At 37.6% G+C, this 21886-nt stretch overlaps 1 long non-coding RNA gene across 1 annotated transcript in view; it reads left to right on the forward strand.

Annotated features, from left to right (window-relative positions):
* Positions 1-21886, forward strand: part of LOC109492716 — a 46077-nt gene that overhangs the window by 9531 nt on the left and 14660 nt on the right. The window contains exon 2 of the long non-coding RNA XR_002736939.2: positions 14907-15112. This is a non-coding gene — a long non-coding RNA (uncharacterized LOC109492716). The remainder of the gene's footprint in view (positions 1-14906; positions 15113-21886) is intronic.

Here is a 21886-nt window from a genome sequence, read left to right on the forward strand (position 1 = left end):
TAGTAAATAAGTATAGTAAATATAGTAATATAGTAAATAAAACATAAATAATGACAAACATATCAACCAATGGACTAGAAAAGAGAGCCCCAAATAAATCCTCACATATATGGTCAATTGATTTCAAGAACCCTCAATGGGGAAAGGATAGTCTTTTCAATAAATTGTGCTAAGGAAACTGGATCCACATACAAAAGAATGATGTTAGGTACTTATTTTGCAATACATAAAAATTAACTCAAAATGGATCAAATACCAAAGTACAAGAGCTAACTGTATTACCAATATATGACATTATCTCACTAAAGGGGATGGAGGGAAAAAGAACTGACCTAAGTACTTTGGATAACAGTAATTTTACTGGCTACTGTAAGGCTAAAGATAAAATGAACTGTATACAAACACTAACCTAGTTGACAAATGTGCCTCCCACTGGGGTCTGGGTTAGTAATTCTGAAACTACTCAACACGTAGACTAGGGTTAAATAAGTAAATAAACTGTAGATAATGGCAGATTGGTTTCTCACTGTCAGAGAAAGAACTTATAGTCAATTCTGCTTACACCATGATACATGTGTTCTTAAAAATCATTGCACTACAAAATTGCACAATAAAAACCATACATCCTTTGGGGTAAAAATGAGGTTGGGGCACATTCAAAAACTGTCAGTAATACATTTTTTTAAAAGATAGGAACCTAACAAAAATGATAGCATAGTTTTACACTATTGTAGCTAATGTTAAATGATTAGCTACAATAACAAGAGACACGTATATGCAGCTTATGAGTTATTGTGAGTGAGACAATAGTTATCTGAAATCCCCTTTAAATGGACAAGTTTAAAACTATATATGGATGGGTGCAGCTCACTGTCCTTGATTTGGTGAGTGGCCCTGAACATCACAGCTCTTTCACAGTCTAAAATCCTTGCCATGTTTTTCTGACACTGAGATGTAGGTCTTTAGAGGAAAGCATTTACAATAGATACCTGTTTCATCACAATTAGAATTTTGCTCCATAGCGTTCTTCTTCAATTAACTTCTCTATCACTGTTAGAAATTCTTTTGCTGCTTTCTCACCTGTACTTGTCTTTCTCAGCTGGACTCTTTGCAGACAGCTGATGGCTTTGAAAATTGTAGTGGTGTTTAAAAGCATGAAACCAGCCACTACCAGCACTTTTTAAAAGGCACCACGTCTAAAGGATTTGGTGATTTCCACTTAAGATCTTTGTAAGTAATGCTTTCTCTCTGATTATGAGAGTAGATTATCCTGAATTTTTCTGTTTGGCCTTCAGTTCATACCCTCAACAATCTTTCCATTTCTTCCAATTCTTTAGGCTTTGTTCTTATTGACTTCACAGTACTTAAAGTTGTTCCATCAGGGAAGTTTCTTCTATTTTAAGAACATTGCCTTAGATAATCCTCAATATGGATTCCTTTATGCCTGTTGCTTGTGAGACATCACATGTTCTCGTTTCCTTTAAAACACTTCAGTATTTCTAGCTTCTCCCCAATACTTAAAGATTTCTTTTTCCATTCATTGCTTGGTGGTTTTGAATGAGAACACTTAGATGTGTTTGTGAAATACATGATTGAATGAATGAATGAATGAATGAATTACAAATTCAGAAGAGTAGCAAAACATAACCTGGTCAGATAATACATGCAATGAGTTAAGGTAGCTGTAGATATTTGAGGTGCGTGTGTGTGTTTTACATAGTCCAACATGGCTTGATTCAGCTGGGTGCAGTTTTCTCTGTTCATCTACTCTTCCTTGGGGATAAAAATCTTGCAAAGGAAAATGTGAAATGCACATCATGCTCAAACTCTTCCTATTTGAAAGACAAGCATTATATCAGAATTGACTATACCAATAAGCAAGAGAGGAAGACTAGGATGACCCTGTTGAGGGGCACCTGGTTGGCTCAGTCTGTTCAGCGTTGGACTCTCCGTTTCAGCTCAGGTCATGATCTCAAGGTTTCATGGGTTCAAGCCCCATGTCGGGCTCTGCGCTGCCAGTGTAGAGCCTGCTTGGGCTTCTCTCTCTCTCTCCCTTTCTCTCTGCCCCTCCCCTGCTCACGCTGTCTCTGTCTCTCAAAATAAATAAATAAACTTAAAAAAATTTAGAATCAACTTGTTGATGCTGGAATACAATCAGAGATACCAATATAAATTCATGTCTGTTTTAACATCTATAAGGTAATTAGGTATATATACATATAGGTATATACATCTATAGGTTATACCTATAGATGGGTTAATCTACATAACGTATTTCCTAGCTTTGTCCACCGAGAAGGCCTTAGAAGGCCTAACATGACATCCCAGTTATCAATGACAGCCAACACCCGGATCTTGGTTTCTAAATACCAATCTGGAAGGAAAGCAATCAGAGTTCCTTGGGGGAAATGGCAGGTTCTAAGGCTGAAAAAGAAAGAATACAATATGAGCCTCGGGCATCATATAGTGCCTGGAGAAGGAAAGAAGAAAAGAAAGGGAGTGTGTCAAAAGGACTCTGGAATCAACGTGAAAGAGCCTTCAGTGGCTACAGCTGAAGCAGTCTGAGCAACCAGACAAGTAACAATAGCATGGGATTCTAACTCAAAGAATAAATAAATATCCATGATTCCATACCGACATAAATAAATGATTGACTACATTAGTGGGGAAGAAGGAAAAAAGGCTTCTGTTTAGAACTTGAATTATTATGTGTAAATTTCCCCCTCTAAGAGGTGAAATTTAATTCTCCTTACCTTAAGTATGCACTGGACTTAGTGGGTTTCATCTAAAGGAAAGAAGATAGAAAAGGAAAAAAATAGTGACTGCAGTGGAAAAACCTAGTAGATAGCACTTTAACCAAGTACTCAAGGATGATCAAGGTTAACATCAACAGTGATAAGTCATGCTGATATCTTTTTCTAGTGATAGGATGCAGTGATAAAGGTACTTCACATCTGTGGTATTTTTTGTGAAACCCATAAAATTCCAGTCTAATAATAAGAAAACATGAGAAACACAAATTGAGGAACATTTTATTTATTTTATTTTTAATTTATTTTTTCGTTCATTCATTCATTCATACAAAATACCTGCTCAGCACTTTTTATACCTGTTGAGAGTATGGAAACCATGGAAAGATAGACTGTCACAGATTAGAGAGGATTAAGCCATAAAATAATGCAGTATCCTGGACTGGATCCTGTTACAGAAAAAAAGCACTAGTGGAAAAGCTGGTAAAATCCAAATAATGCCTGTTGTTTGATTAAGGGTATTGTGTCAGTGTTAATCTGTTATTTTTGACAAATGTCGTGTGGTGATGTACCCAGCAGGCTATGGATATATGGGAAGGATATATAGGAACCCTCAGGATACTCTACTGTCCTTACAACTTTTCTGTAAATCTACAGTTGTTCCAGAATAAGAAGTTAAAAATCAGCTGCCATTCGCCATATTAACATATTCAAAATAAAATCCTCCATGATCATCTCAAATACATTCAGAAAAATAGCATTCAAGACTATTCAATACTAATGGCATGATGCAACTTCAGCAACCAGAAATAGAAGGGAACTTTCCTCAGTCTGATAAAAGGTACAGAAATCCTGTATCTAACATGTAATGACAAAGAGCAAAATATTTTTCCTCCTCAAGATTACATGTCTGCTCTCACCACTTTTATCAAACCTCATCCTTGAGGCACCTGGGTGGCTGTTGGGTAAGCAACTGACTTTGGCTCAGGTCATGATCTCACGGCTCATGAGTTTGAGCCTCACGTCAGGCTCTGTGCTGACAGCTCAGCACCTGGAGTCTGCTTCGGATTCTGTGTCTCCCTCTTTCTCTATGCCCCTCCCTCCCTCTCCCTCTCCCTTTCTCTCTCTCAAAAATAAACATTAAAAAAAAAAAAAACCCAGAAAACCTCATCCTAGCCAGTGCGATCAGGAAAAAAATAAATAAAATGCATACAATCTAGGAAAAAAAGAAGTTAAACTGTCTTTATTCACAAATGATATGATTATAGGGGTTCCCCGGTGGCTCAGTCAGTTAAGTGTCCAACTCTTGATTTCATCTCAGGTCATGATCTCACAGTTTTGTGAGTTCAAGCCCCGCATTGGTCTCTGTGCTGACAGTGCAGAACCTGCCTGGAATTCCCTCTCTCCCCTTCTCTCTCTGCCCCTCCCTCACTCGTGCTGTCTCTGTCTCTCTCAAAATAAATAAACTTAAAAAAAAATGACATGATTATATACATAGAAAAACTGAAGGAATTGTCATAAAAGCTATTAAAACTAATCAACGAGCTTACCAAAGTCACAAGATAGGGAGCAATATATAAAATCAATTGTATGTCTGGGGCGCCTGGGTGGCGCAGTCGGTTAAGCGTCTGACTTCAGCCAGGTCACGATCTCGCGGTCCGGGAGTTCGAGCCCCGCGTCGGGCTCTGGGCTGATGGCTCAGAGCCTGGAGCCTGTTTCCGATTCTGTGTCTCCCTCTCTCTCTGCCCCTCCCCCGTTCATGCTCTGTCTCTCTCTGTCCCAAAAATAAATGTTGAAAAAAAAAATTTTTTTAAAAATCAATTGTATGTCTATCTAATAGCAACTAACAACTAGGACCTGAAAGTTTCAATGATTTCATTTGCAATAACACTCAAAATAACAAATAATTTATTAATAGCTTTAACCACACCCCCAAAAATGTTCAAGATCTATGCACTGAAAAGTAAAAAAAAAAAAAAAAAATTTGAGACATCAAACACATAAGTAAATAGACCTACTCTGCTTAGGAACTGGAAGATTTTTTTTCTTTTTTTAAGAGAGAAAGCATGCTTGCAAATGGGGGAGGGGCAGAGAGAGAGGGGGAGAGAGAATCCCAAGCAGGGTCCACACTGTCAGCCCAGAGCCGGATGCAGGGCATGAACTCATGAACCATGAGATCATGACCTGAGCCGAAGTTGTATGCTTAACTGACTGAGTCACCCAGGCATCCCAGGAACTGGAAGATTTAATATGACTAAAATGCCAAATGCATCTATAGACAATATAATTTGAATAAAAATTCCAGCAGGTTTTTTTTGTTAGAAAATGAAAATCAATTCTAAAATATATGGCAATGCAAAGGACCTAGAATAACCAAAGATATCTTGAAACAAAACAGAAAATCAGTTAGGAAACACTGGACTTGAACTACACTGTAGACACAATGTACAGAACATTCCATCCAACAGCAGCAGAATACAAATTCTTCTCAAGTGCACCTGGAACATTCTCCATGATAGGTAATATGTTAACCACAAAACAAGTCTTAACAAATTTAAGATTGAAATCATATCAAGTATCTTTTCCAACCACAATGGTAGCCATTTTGAAATATGCCCAGAGAATTCTATTATCCTTAATTAGGCTTGTCTTCAAGAGAAACTATTCTACAAAAACCTAAACTAATGAGATTTTACCACAGCCTAACTGATCAGGAGAATGCAAATACCCAACTGTAGACTTCTACAGTCTCCCACAATGAAAAGGAAAAATACCCAACACCAGCTCCTTCTAGCTTCCAATGTGTAGTAAATACCCAACCCCAGCTCCTTATAGCTTTCTCGTCTCTCCAGAGGGACTGAGAAGTAATTTTTTAAGTTTGTTTGTTTGTTTAGAGTGCACACACAGGAGGGCCAGAGAGATGGGGAGAGAGAGAGAATTCTAGGCAGGCTCTGCACAGTTACTGTGTCAGCACAGTGCCCAACGTGGGGCTCAAATTCACAAACCACGAGATCATGACCTGAGCCAAAATCAAGAGTGAGACGCTTAACCAACTGAGCCACCCAGGCACCCCAGGGCTGAGAAGTAATTTTAAGATCACACCCCAGGGGTACAGGCTGACCACAAGACAGAAATCTAATCATAGGACTAGGGAATGCTTCCTTTTCCCTTTAGGCTTTACCACCACATCCATAGGGTTTCTATAAAAACAGAAGTATAATGGAAAGAATTTCACATCTCAGACTTTATTTAAGAAGAAGTCTTTAGGGAAATCTAAAGACATAGAGGAGACAAAAACAAGGACGCCAGAGGAAAATTTAGCCTCTGACATCCACACCTATAGGAAATGGTAAACACAGCCTAACTCTTAGCCAGATAAACATAAAACCTCACAGTAAAGGCCTATTTACCTCAGTTCTTTTTACCCTATAGATCTTGACTAGGTTTAAATAAAACATTGCTAAGCAAACTAAAGGACAAAAAGCACAGCATAAAGACAGTAAGCATCAGAACCAGACTTAAACACAGCAGAATGTTGGAAATTTCAGAATGGAAATTTAAAATAACTATGGTTAGTATGCTAAGGGATCTAATGAAAAAAGTAGAACATGCAAGAAAGATAGAAACTGTAAAAATCAAAAAGAAGTGCTAGAAATCAAAAATATCATAACAAATAAAGAATGCCTGTAATGGGCTCATGAACAAACTGGGTATGAATGAGGAAAGAATCAATGAGCTTGAAGATACATCAATAGAAATTTCTTAAACTGAAATAAATGCAAAAGGGAAAGTTTGAGAGAATAAAAAGGAACACTATATCCAAAAAATATGGCCACAATTACAAGAGGTGTCATTTACATGTCATTGAAATACAAGAAGAGAAAAACACAATATAAAAATATTTGAAGTAATCATGACTGAGAATTTTCCAGAATTAATGACAGACACCAAATTGTGGATGAGGACAGATTACCAAACAGAATAAATACCAAGACGTCTATAATTAGGAATATCACATCAAAAAAGTCAAGAAAAAAATGGCCAAGAGGCACATGCAATCAGTGTGAACTAACTACTGAAGATCAGGTTTCTATGATGGGACTGTAAAAGGGGCACAGTCCAGTGAAAGAGAGGAGAACCGTACAATCACCACACGTACAAACAAACTCTAATAGTAAACACCATAAATAAGGGCATGGCAGTAACTCTTGCAGTATATAATTAACATTATGAATAAGACTAAGTAGATCTATGTGCCGAGGTAACGTAAATATCCCCATCAACTCAATCAAACCCAAATAATGACTCTAGAATAACTTATCTGCGTAAATAAAAGCTCTTATTGTTTTCATATTCTGACAACTAACTAATCAACACTCATTCATAAAGAGTACATAACTGTGATTAAATATAAATTCCAGACAGGAAAGATTCATTTTACAACTTTCCTAGTTGATTAGCCACATCAGCACCATCTTGTTACCTACCCCCTTCTCTGAGACAGACTTCATCAATCTAGAAAATGAAGGCAGACCACTGATTGGAGGGCAAACCTGAAAAGGATTAAACACTTAGCATGGCATTCTCAAACACTGTAATTACAGTGCAATTAACCATACTGCATATTAAATGTGCAACTCTGAAATGTGTTCAGACTCCCCAATTATAACTAGTTATTCTTCAAAGAATTTTGCCGCCCACATTGAATTTTCTCTAGTGCTTCTTTGTTATAATTCAGGTGTGACAGTCGCTAATATATCTAAAAGGACAGTTAATAAAAAGTAGTTATTCTTTACTGTAAACCCAAGGCATGCATGCCAGCTAATACCCAGCCATTACCACTAATAATCATGTTTCAGACAGGCGGATCTATTATACAATTGGACTCTGCCCTCTTGAAAACATATTTAGTGGTCAGCTGTGAAGAGGGCATAAATTTGAGGCAAAAGTAAAAGCTGAGGTAGAAGTCTAGAAACTTGCATATGTTTCTTATTTTCCCAAATTAGCAAGTCACTTAACCTCTCTAAATCTCAATTTCCTCATCTGCCAGTTGAAGTTTATGTCTGCCCTGGGTTTTGGTGAAGACCAAAAGGTTCAACCAATAGGAGAGCTCTTTAAAAAAAAGTTGATTGATCGTATCTAAGTTCCTACTCTATTATGGGCTCAGGTTGTATTCTAAAAGAATGGTCAATGGAAAGGGACAGATAAAGATGTATACAGTTATAATTCAGGCCAGGGATGATATTCAAAATATTTAGCCACAGCCCGAATTAATCAGAAAGGAATCAGCTTTAAGCAATGGGTATAACCTGTAGAATGCAGACCAGTTTTAGATTATCTTAGATTAAAGACAAACAGAGAATTTTGAAAATAGTGTAGAAAAGGTATAAAAATACTGATTTGGAGTGGAGAGATACATCCATCCCAAAGTTTATAGCAGCATTATCAACAATAGACAAACCATGGAAAGAGCCCAAATGTCCATCAACTGATGAATGGATAATGAAGATGTGGTGTGTGTGTGTGTGTGTGTTTGTGTGTGTGTGTGTGTGTGTGTGTGTGTGTGTGTGTGTGTGTGTAATGGAAAATTACTCAACCATAAAAAAAAAGAATGAAACCTTGCCATTTGTAATGATGTGGATGGGACTAGAGACTATTATGGTAAGCAAAATAAATCAGTCAGAGAAAGACAAATACCATATGATTTCACTCATATGTGGAATTTAAGAAACAAAACAAATGAATATAGGGGAAAAAAGAGAGATGAAAATAAGGTAGAAAGTGACAATTTGTTGGGGAGGGGGAAACCAATGGCATTTTAACCTAGCTTTGTGTTAATGGCAGTAGAATTTCTAGAGTATAGCAAATAGTGGTCACCCGTGAAATTTTTTGATTATTTTTCTTCTCTGATGGAGACAGTAGGGTAAGAGGAAATATGTCTTAATCATCTCTCTATTCCCATGAGCACAAAATATGCTATAGGAATTTAGTAAATGTTTGTTGAATGAATAAATGAGCAAATGAATGAACAGAAGAGGAATGAACAGACATTCCTGCTCTATTCTTCAATGGCCAGATAGGTCCAGAATACTGTGTTCTAGGTGCCACAATTTATAGGGATACAGGAGAGGGTCTACAGTTAAGGAAATGAGGGACCATTAAGGCAGGTACTAAAGATTTCATGATATAATATATCTTAAATATTTTCAGTATAAAAATATAACGTCAAAATATATGGGACACAGCTAAAGTAGTACTAAGACAGACATTTATACTGCTAAATGCTTACCTTAGGAAAAAGATCTCAAATCAATTAAGTAACTACCTCAAGAAACCATAAAAAGAAGAGCAAGATAAATTCAAAGCAAGCTGAAGGAAGGAAATAATTACATTAGAAGCAGAAATAAATGAAATTGAAAACAGGAAAACAATAGAGAATATCAATTAAAAAAAGGTGCTGCATTAAAAAAATCAGTAAGATTGATAACCTTCTAACACGACTGAGAAAGATAAAAAGAGAGAAGACATAAATCACCATTATTAGGAATGAAACAGAGGATATTACTACAGCCATTAAAAATATAATATGGAGTTGGGGCACCTGGGTGGCTCAGCCGGTTAAGCATCCGACTTCAGCTCAGGTCATGATCTCGCGGTTTATGAGTTCGAGACCTGCATCGGGCTCTGTGCTGACAGCTCAGAGCCTGGAGCCTGCTTCAGTTTCTGTGTCTCCCTCTCCCTCTGCCCCTCCCCTGCTCACTCTCTGAGTCTCTCTGTCTTTCAATAATAAATAAACGTTAAAAAATTTTAAAAATGTATATAATATGGAGTTAAACAACCAATAGGATAAAGAAAAAGTCAAAGGTAATTAGAAATACTTTGATTAAATAGAAATGAAAATACAATATAATAATATATGGGAAGTAGCAAAAGCAGTGCTCAGAGTGAAATTTACAGCTATCAATGCCTACATTAGAAAAAGATCTCAGGGGTACCTGGGTGGCTCTGTTGGTTAAGTGTCTGACTATTGATCTCGGCTCAAGTCTTGATCTCGGGGTTGTAAGTTCAAGCCCCTTCTTGGGCTCCACAATGTGGAGGCTACTTCATAAAAAAATATCTCGGGGCACCTGGATGGCTCAATCAGTTAAGCGTCCAACTTTGGCTCAGGTCATGATCTCATGGTCCATGAATTCCACCCCCACATTGGGCTCAGTGCTGACAGCTCAGAGCCTGGAGCCTGTTTCAGATTCTGTGTCTCGCTCTCTGCCCTTCCCCCACTCACGCTCTCTCTGTCTCTGAGAAATGAATAAACTTTAAAAAAAAATTTTTTAATATCTCAAATCAGAATCTTATTGTACATCTCAATGAACTACAAAAAGAACAGCAAATGGAACCCAGAACTAGCAAATAGAAGGAAATAGTAAAAATTATAGCAGACAAAAACAAATGATTAGAAAAATAGAAACAAAAAAAAGTTAATTCTTTGAAAAGATCAACAAAATTGACAAAGTTTAGCTGGAAGAACTAAGGAAAGACGACTCTATTACTAACACCAGAAACTAAAGTGGAGACATTATTACTGAACTTACAGAAATAAAAAGGATTATACAATGAATACTGTATGCCAAAAAATTAGGTAACCAGGATAAAATGGACAAATTCTTAGAACACAAACTACCAAAACTAACTTAAGAAGAAATAGAAAATCTGAATAAACCTCAATCAATCAATAATTAAAAAATCATCCAATAAATAAATGCCCAGGAGTATATAACTTCACTGGTATATTCTATCAAACTTTTAAAGGTGAATTAACATCCATTTTTCTCAAACTCTTAAAAGAAATAGGAGAATAATGACTATCTCCTGACCCATTCCATGAGGCCAGCAGTACCTTGATACCAAGCCCTACAAAGACATCGCAGGAAAACTATAAACCAATATCCATCATGAATACAGAAGCAAAAATTCTCAACAAATTACTAGGATACCAAATTCAGCAGCACATTAAAGGAATTATGCATCATGATGTAATGAGATTTATCCCAGGAATGCAAGTGTGGCTCAACACAACAACCCAACAATGTAAGACACGATATTAATAGAATAAAGGGGGAAAAATAACCCTAATCATCTTAATAGGCACAGAAAAGACATCTGACAAAATCCAACATTGTTTCATGATAAAAACATTCAAGGGGCGCCTGGGTGGCGCAGTCGGTTAAGCGTCCAACTTCAGCCAGGTCACGATCTCGCGGTCCGTGAGTTCGAGCCCTACCTCGGGCTCTGGGCTGATGGCTCAGAGCCTGGAGCCTGTTTCCGATTCTGTGTCTCCCTCTCTCTCTGCCCCTCCCCCGTTCATGCTCTGTCTCTCTCTGTCCGAAAAATAAATAAATGTTGAAAAAAAAAATTTAAAAAAAAATTCAATACACTAGGAATAGAATAAAACTTCCTTAAAAGGTTAGAAGACATTTATGGAAAAAACCACAACTAACATCATACTCAATAGTAAAACACTGAAATCTTTCCCTTAAGAACACAACAAAGATGATAGCTCTCACTACTTCCATTCAATATTGCACTGGAAGTCCTAGCCAAAGTAATTAAGCAAGAAAAATAAATAAAAGACATCTAAATTAGAAATTAGAAAAGAAGAAATAAAATTATCTATTCCCAGTTGACATGGTCGTATATATAGAAAGCCCTTAGGGATCCACAAAAACCTACTAGAGCTAATAAATTCAGCAAACTTTTGTAATACAGATTCAGTTCTGTTGTATTTCTATACACTAGCAATAAACAGTTGAAAAAGAAATACAGAAAACAATTCCTTTTATAATAGCATTAGAAAGAATGAAATATTTAGGTATAAATTTAACCAAGGAGACATAAGACTTACACACTAAAAATGACAAAACATTGCTCAAAGAATTTAAAGAAGACCCAAATAAATAGAAAAACTCCCATGTACATGGATTAGAAGATTCAATATTGTTAAATGGTAATATTTCCCAAATATGTCTACATATTCTATTCAACCCCTATCAAAATCTCAAATACCTTTTTTTTTGCAGAAATAGATAAGCCTATCCTAAAATTCATATTAAATTGTAAGCGATCCTGAATAGCCAAAACAATCTTGAAAAAGAAAAATTAGAAGACTCACACTTCCCAACTTCCTATAAAGCTAAAGTAATATAGTAATCAGTAATCAGAACAGTAATCAGTATGGCACTGGCATAAGGATAAACATACAGATCAATAAAATAAAAATAAGAGCCCAGAAATAAAACCATGCATCTATAGTCAACTGATTTTCAAAAGGTGCCAAGACCATCCAGTGAGGAAAGAAAACTCTCTTCAACAAATGGTGCTGGGAAAATTGGATAGCCACAAGCAAAAGAATGAAGTTGGACCCTTAACTCATACTATATACAAAAATTAACCAAAATGGATCAAATACCTAGGTTATAGAGCTAAAACTCTTAAAAAGAAAACATTGGAAATGATTTCTTAGATATGATGTCAAAAGCATACACAACAAAAGAAAAAATAGATAAACAGAACTTCAACATTAAAATATTTTGTGCTTTGAAGGACACTTTCAAGAAAGTGAAAAGACAACTCACAAAATGGAGGAAGAATTTTTATAAATCATATGTCAGATAAGGGTCTAGTACCTTGACTACATACAACTTTTACAACTAAACAACAAAAAGACAAAAAAAGAGACAATTTTAATATATTATATATAATATATATGTAATTAATCCATTTTAAAATTTATTTAAAAATATTTTAAAATATATATACACATCTATATGTATACATACATATATTAATCTAAAATTATATATATACATATATATTAATCTAAAAGGTAATATTGTAACTTTGGTTTGTAACTCTGCGTTCTGTTTTCTACATGATTTAAGAGACTAATTCATTAAAAAATTATTATTTTGCTTTTGGACATACAATGTGTAAAGATATAATTTTGTGATATCAGTCATTGAAAGGCGGTGGGGATGAGCTACATAGGAGTCGAGTTTTTATATGTTATTGAAGTTAAGCTGGTATCAATTCAAATTGTTAACTTTAGGATGTTAAATGTAAGTCCCATGGTAACTACAAAGAGTATAGCTATGGAATGTATATGAAAGAAAGTGAAAAGAGGAAAACACTTTACTATTAAAAACTCAGCTAAACACAGAAGAAGACACTAACACAGGAAATGAGAGACAAAAAGGCTATAAGACATATGGAGAGTAAATAGCAAAGTGAGAGAAGTCAATAATTATTTTAAGTGTAAGTGGATAAAACTATCCAATCAAAAGTCTATGCACTAATAATGAACAATCTTTAAAGAAAATTAAGAAAATAATTCCATTTACAATAGCATCAAAAAGGATAAAATACTTAGGAATGAACTTAACCAAGGAGGTGAAAGACTTGTACAATAAAAACTACAAAACACTGCAGAAAGAAATTAAATAAGGTATAAATCAACTGAAAGCTATTCCACGTTCATGGATTAGAAGACTTACTATTGTTAAGATTTCATTACTACTCTCTATTGAAATCCCATTTTTTTTACAGAAATAGAAAAAAATCCATCCTAAAATTACCTGGCATCTCAAGGGACCATGAATACCACCTTGAAAAAGAGGAATAAAACTAGAGGAGTCACACTTCTTGGTTTCAAAACTTACCACAGAGCTACAGTAATCAGAAATATGGTACTGGTATAAAGACAGACATATGGACCAATGGAATATACTAGAGAACCCAAAAATAAACACTTGCATATGTGGAAAAATTATTTTTGACAACGGAGCCAATATTATTCCATGGAAAAAGGACAGCTTTTTCAACAAATGGTGCTAGGACGACAGGATATCTACTTGGCACAAGAACAAAGTTGAACCCTTATCTAACATAATATACAAATTATCTCAAAATGGATGAAAGACCTAAATGTAAGACCTGCAACTATAAAACTCTTAGGGGGCGCCTGGGTGGCTCAGTCGGTTGAGCGTCCGACTTCAGCTCAGGTCACGATCTCCCCGTCCGTGAGTTCGAGCCCCGCGTGGGGCTCTGGGCTGATGGCTCGGAGCCTGGAGCCTGCTTCCGATTCTGTGTCTCCCTCTCTCCCTGCCCCTCCCCCGTTCGTGCTCTGTCTCTCTCTGTCTCAAAAATAAATAAGCGTAAATAAATAAATAAATAAATAAATAAATAAATAAATAAAATAAAATAAAATAAAACTCTTAGAAGAAAACACAAGGCACAAGCTTCATATCATTGGATTTGGCAATGATTTCTAGCATATGATACCAAAGGAACAGGCAAGAAAAGTAAAAATAGACAAAGTAGAATTATGAAAATCAGACACTTTTGTGCATCAAAAGACACTATCAATAAAGTGAAAAGGCAACCCACAGAATGGGAGAAAACATGTGTAAATCATATGTCTGATAAAGGATTAATATCTAGAATATATAGAAAACTTCTAAAAACTCAAAGACAACAACAACAAAAAAACCCCTAATTTTAATGGGAAAGGATTTGGGGAATGTGGGTGGCTCAGTCAGTTGAGCATCTGACTCTTGATTTCAGTTCAGGTCATGCTCTCATGGTTCATGGGTTCAAGTCCCATGTCAAACTCCACACTGACAATGCAGAGCCTTGGAATTCTCTCTCTTTCCCTCTCTCTTTCTGCCCTTTCCCTGCTCGCTCACTTGCTCAATATAAATAAATTAAATAAAAAAATAAATAAATACCTTTTTTTTTTTAATGGGAAAGGATTTGAATAGGCATTTCGCCAAAGGAGATAAGCAAATAGCTGAGAAGTACAAGAAAAGAAGCCCAACATCACGAACTATTAGGGAAATGCAAATCAAAATCACAATAAAATATCACCTCGCACCCATAAGGATGGCTGCTTAAAAAAAAAAAGTGTTGGTGAGGTGGGGGATAAATTGGAAATTTGTGTACTGTTCCTGATCGTGTAAAATGGTGTAGCTGCTGTGGAAAACAGTATGGGGGTCCCTAAAAAAGAGAGACAGAGAGAGAATTACCATAGTATCCAACAATTCCACTTCTGAGTATACCCAAAAGAATTGAAAGCAGCATCTTTCTGCAATATTTGTATTTCAGAATGCTGTTCTTAGCAGCATTATGCACAATAACTAAAAGGCAGAAGCAAACCAAGTATCCACCAACCGACGCATGGGTTAACTAAATGTGGTGTCCATATACAATGGAATTCTTCAGCCTGAAAAAGGAAGAAAATCCTGACCAAGCTACAGTATGGATGAACCTTGGGTACATGACGCTAATTGAAAGAAGCCAGTCACAAAAAGGTAAATACCATATGGTTCCACTTGTTTGAGGTGCCTAGGTGATCAAATTCATAGAGACAGAAAGTGGAATAGTGCCTGCCAGGGACTGGAGGAGGAAGGAATGGGGAGTTGTTGTTTAATGGGTACAGAGTTTCAATTTTATAAGATAAAAAGAGTTCTGGGGATAGTGCTGATGGTTGCACAACAATATGAATGTCTTTAATACCACTGAACTGCACCCTGGAAAGTTAAGATGGAAAAAAAAATTATTAAGATGATACATTTTATGTGTATTTTTACAGAATTAACAAACACCCCCCCAAATAAAAATAATAATGACAATGCTAACTGTTGGCAAGGATGCAGAAAAACCAGATCACCCATACATTGCTGGTGGAAATGCAAAATGGTACAGTGACTCTGGAAAACAGTGTGGCAGTTTCTTATAACACTAAACGTGCAATTGTCATAGAGCGCAACAATTATACTCTTGAGGATTTTTATCCCAGAGAAATGAAAACTTATGTTTCCACAGACACCTGCATACAAATGTTCACAGCAGCCATATTCATATCAGCTGCAAACTGGAAACCATCCACACATCCTTGGACAAGTGAGTGATTAAATACACTGTTGGTACATCCATAGCATGGAACACTGTTCAGCAATGGAAACAAACCCTTGACACACACAACTTGGGTCAATCTGCAGGGAATTATGCTAAGTGAAAAAAAAAAAAAAAGCAAATCCTAAAAGGATACATATGTATGATTCCATTTGTGTAACACCCTTGAAATGACAAAGTTACAGAAATGGAGAATAGATTAATGGTTGCAAGGGGTTGGTGGTTGGGGGAGGAGGGATGTGGCTATGAAAGGGCAACAGAAAAGGTCCTTGTGCAGGAACCATCCTACATCTTGACTGTACGGATGGCAATATCCTGGTCATGATATTATGCTATAGTTTTGCAAGACAGTACCACTGTGGGAAACTGGGTAAAGGAGACCTGGGATCTCTCAGTATAATGTTTTGCAACTGCACGTGAGTCTACATTTATCACTAAATAAAAAGTATAATTAAAAATATATAGTTATTTTTTTAATTTCTGTTTCTTCTTTTTAATTTTTTTTTAACGTTTATTCGTTTTTGAGAGACAGAGGGAAACACAGCGCAAGCGGGGGTGGGGCAGAGAGAGAGGGAGACACAGAATCTGAAGCAGGATCCAGGCTCTGTGCTGACAGTGCTGAGCCACTGGCCATTCTCTTTCTCTATCCCTCCTCCACTCACGCAGGTGCTCTAAACAAACAAACAAACATTTAAAAAACAAAATGTTAGCCACGTTAACATATAGGGGTTTTGTATTATTTTTTGTGAAGAAAATTTTTAAATTTCAGTTTTAATTTTTTTAAATGTTTATTTAATTTGAGAGAGAAAGAGAGAGCATGAGCAGGGGAGGGGCACAGAGGGAGGAGAGAAAGAATCCCAAGCAGACTCTGTGCTGTCAGTGCAGGGCCCAACTCGGGGCTTGAACTCACCAACCATGAGATCATGACCTGAGCCAAAATCAAGGGTCAGACGCTTAACTGACTGAACCACGCAGGTGCCACTCAGTTTTAATTTCTAATAGAGTAAATGTTAATAAATATAACACACTTAGAGAAAAGCTTGGGGTCCTCAATAATTTTTAAAATGGGGTCCTTGGATCGAACAGTGTAAGAACTGCTCTTCTGCCCTTGGCCAACAGATTTAGAATTCCTTCCCCATTCCTGGCAAGGCATGAATGGCTGCATTTAACTTGGAACCTAAGCGACTTTGAAGAGTTAAGATACAGAGAGCAAGCGACATGCAAAGTCTTTCCAACTTTGTTTATCGATAGAGCAGCTACCTACAGTAAGTCAACCAAGGCACCATGCCAGAAGCAGACACTATACACAGGAACCTCACCTTGAGTAGATAACAAAGAATACAAAAGATAATAAATTTCCACGAGAGAATACTATTTTCATGAGAACAATACTGCCTTGAAGTTAATTTCTTAGCCTAACAGGTCTTTCAGTAATTCATGTAAGGGAAAGCTTGTGGTATTTTAAATGGTCTCTGGTATGAGAAGTAAGAGAAAAGGAACCTTAGAAATGGTGGCAACTCTAACAAAAACATAATGTGGTGCAATGCTTTGAACAGAACATCTCTGCATGGATAATTCTGGTTCAGACCTTGGCTTTTAATTTAAAAAAAAGAAGAAGAAGGAGAAGAAGGAGAAGGAGGAGAAGGAGAAGGAGGAGGAGGAGGAGGAGGAGGAGGAGGAGGAGAAGAAGAAGAAGAAGAAGAAGAAGAAGAAGAAGAAGAAGAATGAATGAATGAATGCTGCACTAACATAGGAATCCAATTTGGAAGAAATGACAACCCATTTTTATGTAAAATGGTCAAGGTCTACTGGCAGTGAGTTCAAGTCCCACGTTGGATGTAGAGATTTCCTAAATAAACAAACTTCTAAAAAATAAAAATTAAATTTAAAAAAGTAATAAAATAGCACTCTTTAATGTCTGCATAGTGTTTCTCTCAACTGAACTGTAGGTAAAGTATTTCATGGGTTTTTTTTTTTTTTTTTAGGCTTAAATGATCGCCAAACACTATTAGCTTTTATATTGCTCCTAACTTCAGGAAAGGGTCAGATAGGTACTAATGACGAATTTCAGCTCTCCCTCCAGAAGAATTCTTTCCCCTCTCAGTCACCATGGCCCCATCAAATTATCTGTGTAACGTTTCTCACTGGCCTTTCTCTTAACTAAACTTTGTGTTCTCAAAAAAATCAGCTGATTAAAAATGAATCAACTTCTTGAATATCTTTTGTTGAATACCTGCTAAGTTAGAGCACACCACAGCATCTCATTTAATGCTCAGAACAAACCTAAAGAGTGAGGGGGGAAATGAACCATATGACATTTCTGCTATGAATAAAACTGTATGATTTACAGGTAAAAGCGAGAACATTCATGCTACAGTAAAAGCAAACCAAACTCCACAATTTTCTTGACCATAAATTTTAAGTGTCATTAGTAAAAAAAAGCTCATCACACTAAAGACCCTGAATGCTGTGTCCCCTGCTCAACTGACCCAGGATTCCCACTGGGAATCCTCTCACAAGTCAGAAGAAATTGAACATGAGAGAAATCACTTACATTTGGAGGTTTGTATCGGAGATTTCATCTCAAATTCTAGCCTAGGTACTGGGCTATTATGGACAGAGCCAGGCTTTGGGTCAGAAAGCCCTACTTCAGGGGAGCCTGGGCAGCTCAGTCAGTTAAGTGTCCGACTTCAGCTCAGGTCATGATCTCATGGTTCATGAGTTCAAGCCCCGTGTCGGACTCTGTGCTGGCAGCTCAGAGCCTGGAGCCTGCTTCGGATCCTGTGTCTCCCTCTCTCTCTGCTCCTCTCTCTGTCTCTCAAAATAAATAAACATTAAAAATTTTTTTATAAAAGTAAGCCCTACTTCAAATGTCAGCAATGTCACTTATTAGCTTACCCTCCCCCCAGTCACAATCACCTTCTTATAAAATGGAGATAATAATAGCACTCAATTTATGTTTGTTGTAAGGATTAAATGAGACATTGTAAGATGCTATAACCAAGCAGGTATTGAACAAATGATATCTATTCTTATATCCTCTTGTGTAACTCATAAGTATCTATGGGAAAAAGAATGTAAGATTGACAGACTTTAAGTTAAGCACCTGGGGAATTCACTAGCTAATACCACCCATAGAGAAAGATAACTTGGTGAACACCGGGAGGGAAGCTGTCGCTAACATGGTATCAATTCTTCTGTGATTCAAGAATTTAAAACTTTTACTGACTCAGAGCACCTGAGTGGCTCAGTCGGTTAAGTGTCCGACTTTGGCTCAGGTCATAATCTCACAGCTTGTGAGTTCGAGCCCTGCGTCAGGCTCTGCACTTACAGCTTGGAGCTGGAGGCTGCTTTGGATTCTGTCTCCCTCTCTCTCTGCCCCGCCCCCACTCATGCTGTCTCTGTCTCTCAAAAATAAATAAACATTAAAAAAAAAAAAACCTTACTCATACTCTATTGTTGTCTCTAACCCACTGTTGTCTACTCTGTACAACACCCACCCTTTCTACTCTGCTCTATAATGTTGTGGCTAGACGGCTGTAAACTCCATGTTTCTATTAGCTTCTACTACTAGGAGGTATTGGCAGGAGAGCAGAGGCAGAAGGAGAGAGGAAAGCTCTCTCTCTCTCTCTTGCTGTCAGTCTCTCCCTGATTCTGACAACTTCACAAGTGGCTCTTTCCTTTGGCAATCCTAACTCCTACACCAAGGGCCCTACTCCATCTTATTCCGTGGTCCCACCAGCTGCAACAGGCTCCTTCTGGAAACTCCTGGATTCTGTTAATACCACCAGTTCCATAGAGTGGAAACTGCTAACTACCAATATCAGGTTATCTCAGTGGACACCACTGCTTTCCCAGCCATCCAGTATGTGTGTAACCAATCTCCTATATTAAATCCCTCTGTTGAAATATATAGAGAGCTATCTGTAAAAGTCCCAAACCCTCAGCGTGGCTTCAAGATCCGGCATGATCTGATCCCTACCTACCTCCCAAGCCTCATCTAGTGACCCTCGGTCCCTGACTCTCCCAAGTGTTTTTACTTCCTCCAATATTCCAATCTCCATATTTTTTTTAATTTTTTTTTCAACGTTTATTTTTATTTTTGGGACAGAGAGAGACAGAGCATGAACAGGCGAGGGGCAGAGAGAGAGGGAGACACAGAATCGGAAACAGGCTCCAGGCTCTGAGCCATCAGCCCAGAGCCCGACGCGAGGCTCGAACTCCCGGACCGCGAGATGGTGACCTGGCTGAAGTCGGACGCTTAACTGACTGCGCCACCCAGGCGCCCCTCCAATCTCCATCTTGCTTCCTTGTCTTGATACATGGTTCCCTCTACCTGAAATTTTCTTCCTTACACCAGTCACCTGGGCAATTTTTATTCACCCATTAGGTCTCGGCTTAAATGTCGCTTTCTCAAAGAGGTCTTTTTTGAGATCCCCAAATCAAGTTCTATTTCACATTCTCACAGCACTCATGCTTTTCCTTCAGAACACTCATCACAATTGTATTCATATAACCTCTTGTGTGCTTATTTGCTCCATATTTGTCTTGCCTTACTCAACTTTTCAGGACACAAGAACAGAGACCAGGTCTGTTCTCTGCTCTATCCTTAGCGTGTGCATAAAACAAAATAAATGCTCCATAAGTATTTGTCAAATAATAATAAACACCCTTTACTTACTCTTAGAAAGTGGTAAGCAAAACACTTTCACGGCATTATTCCTTTGATCTTTACAAAAGCTTTGTGAAGTACATCAGGCAGTTATGAGAAAGGGATAAACTCCAGTTTCCAGAAGATAGAAGCCGACTGGGAGCTCATTCAGCCTGCAAAGACCTAAATCTGACCCTATTGGGGTAAACAGGGCTGTGGTATATTCCCAAGTGAAATCAACACAGAGGCCTCCGGTACAAGTTTGAACACAAGAGAGGGGAAGGGAGAGGAGAGGAGTGGGTGGGAGGGAAGGGGTAGGGAGGAGAGAAGAGGGAAGGAAGAAAGCGAGTGTGAGCAAGGAAGGAAGAAAAGAAAGGAGGCTCGTGAATGCTGAGAATCTAAAAGTGGTAGCAACTGCCTGTTGCCTACTCCTCTTTTGTTCTACCTCAGGTCCCAGGAGAAAAACTCACGAATGGATGAGTTTGCAGCTGGTGATGGATGGTGCAATTTTTTTATGTATTTATTTACTTTTTTTCAGAAACAGAGAGATAGCCAGCAGGGGAGGGACAGAGAGAGAGGGAGACAGAGAATCCCAGGCAGGCTCCACGCTGTCAGCACAGAGCCCAATGGGGGCTCGAACTGACGAACTGTGAGATCATGACCTGAGCTGAAATCAAGAGTCGGAGCTTAACTGACTGGGCCACCAGGTGCCCTGGATGCTGCAGTTATTGACTATGACCCTTCCTAGACCATGGCCGAGCTGCTGAGCACCTCCTATGGCCCTTTCTGGCAAAAGCCAGAAAGAGGACCCAGCCCAGAGGTACTGCTGGGCCAGGATGCCTGGAACGACAACCACACAGCCCTGGACTTAGTCCCTGTGTCCAGCCCTTCACAACAGAAAGGATCTTTAAAACAGAGCTCTTCTCCAGGTTCTTCTCTCCCAGCATCCTTATATCAAAACCATCGGCTTATCTTTCGTTGTCCCATTTCCTTCTAAGATCCAGTCAGAACAGTGGGAATCTAATTATTATTGCTTCAACTGCTTCATTTTTTAGCAAGGGCGCAAGATACAAGGGCAATATACAAAAATCAAATGTATTTCTACGTACTAGCAATAAGTCATCAGAAATTGAAATTTTAAACATACCATTTACAATAGTTATCAAAAAATATGAAAAGCTTTAGGGATACATCTGGCAAAAGACGAAAAAGACTTGTAAACTGAAAACTGCTAAATATTGCCAAGAGAAAGAATTAAATAAACAGAGAGGTCAAGTGACTCAATATTAAGATGTCATTTCTCCGTATGTTGATCTTTAGGTTCAACATAATCTCGGTCAAAATCTCAGTATGTTTTTGTTGCAGAAATTGACAAGCTGATTCTAAAATTCATATGGAAATGCAAAGGTCTAGAATAATCAAAAGAAAAACAAAGTTGGAGGACTAACACTACTTTGTCCCAATACTTATAAAGCTACAGTAATTAAAACAGCATGGTATTGGCATAAAGACAGACAAC

Source organism: Felis catus, chromosome D2 (genome assembly GCF_018350175.1).
Source record: "Felis catus isolate Fca126 chromosome D2, F.catus_Fca126_mat1.0, whole genome shotgun sequence".
In the NCBI taxonomy this organism is placed as follows: Eukaryota; Metazoa; Chordata; class Mammalia; order Carnivora; family Felidae; genus Felis; species Felis catus.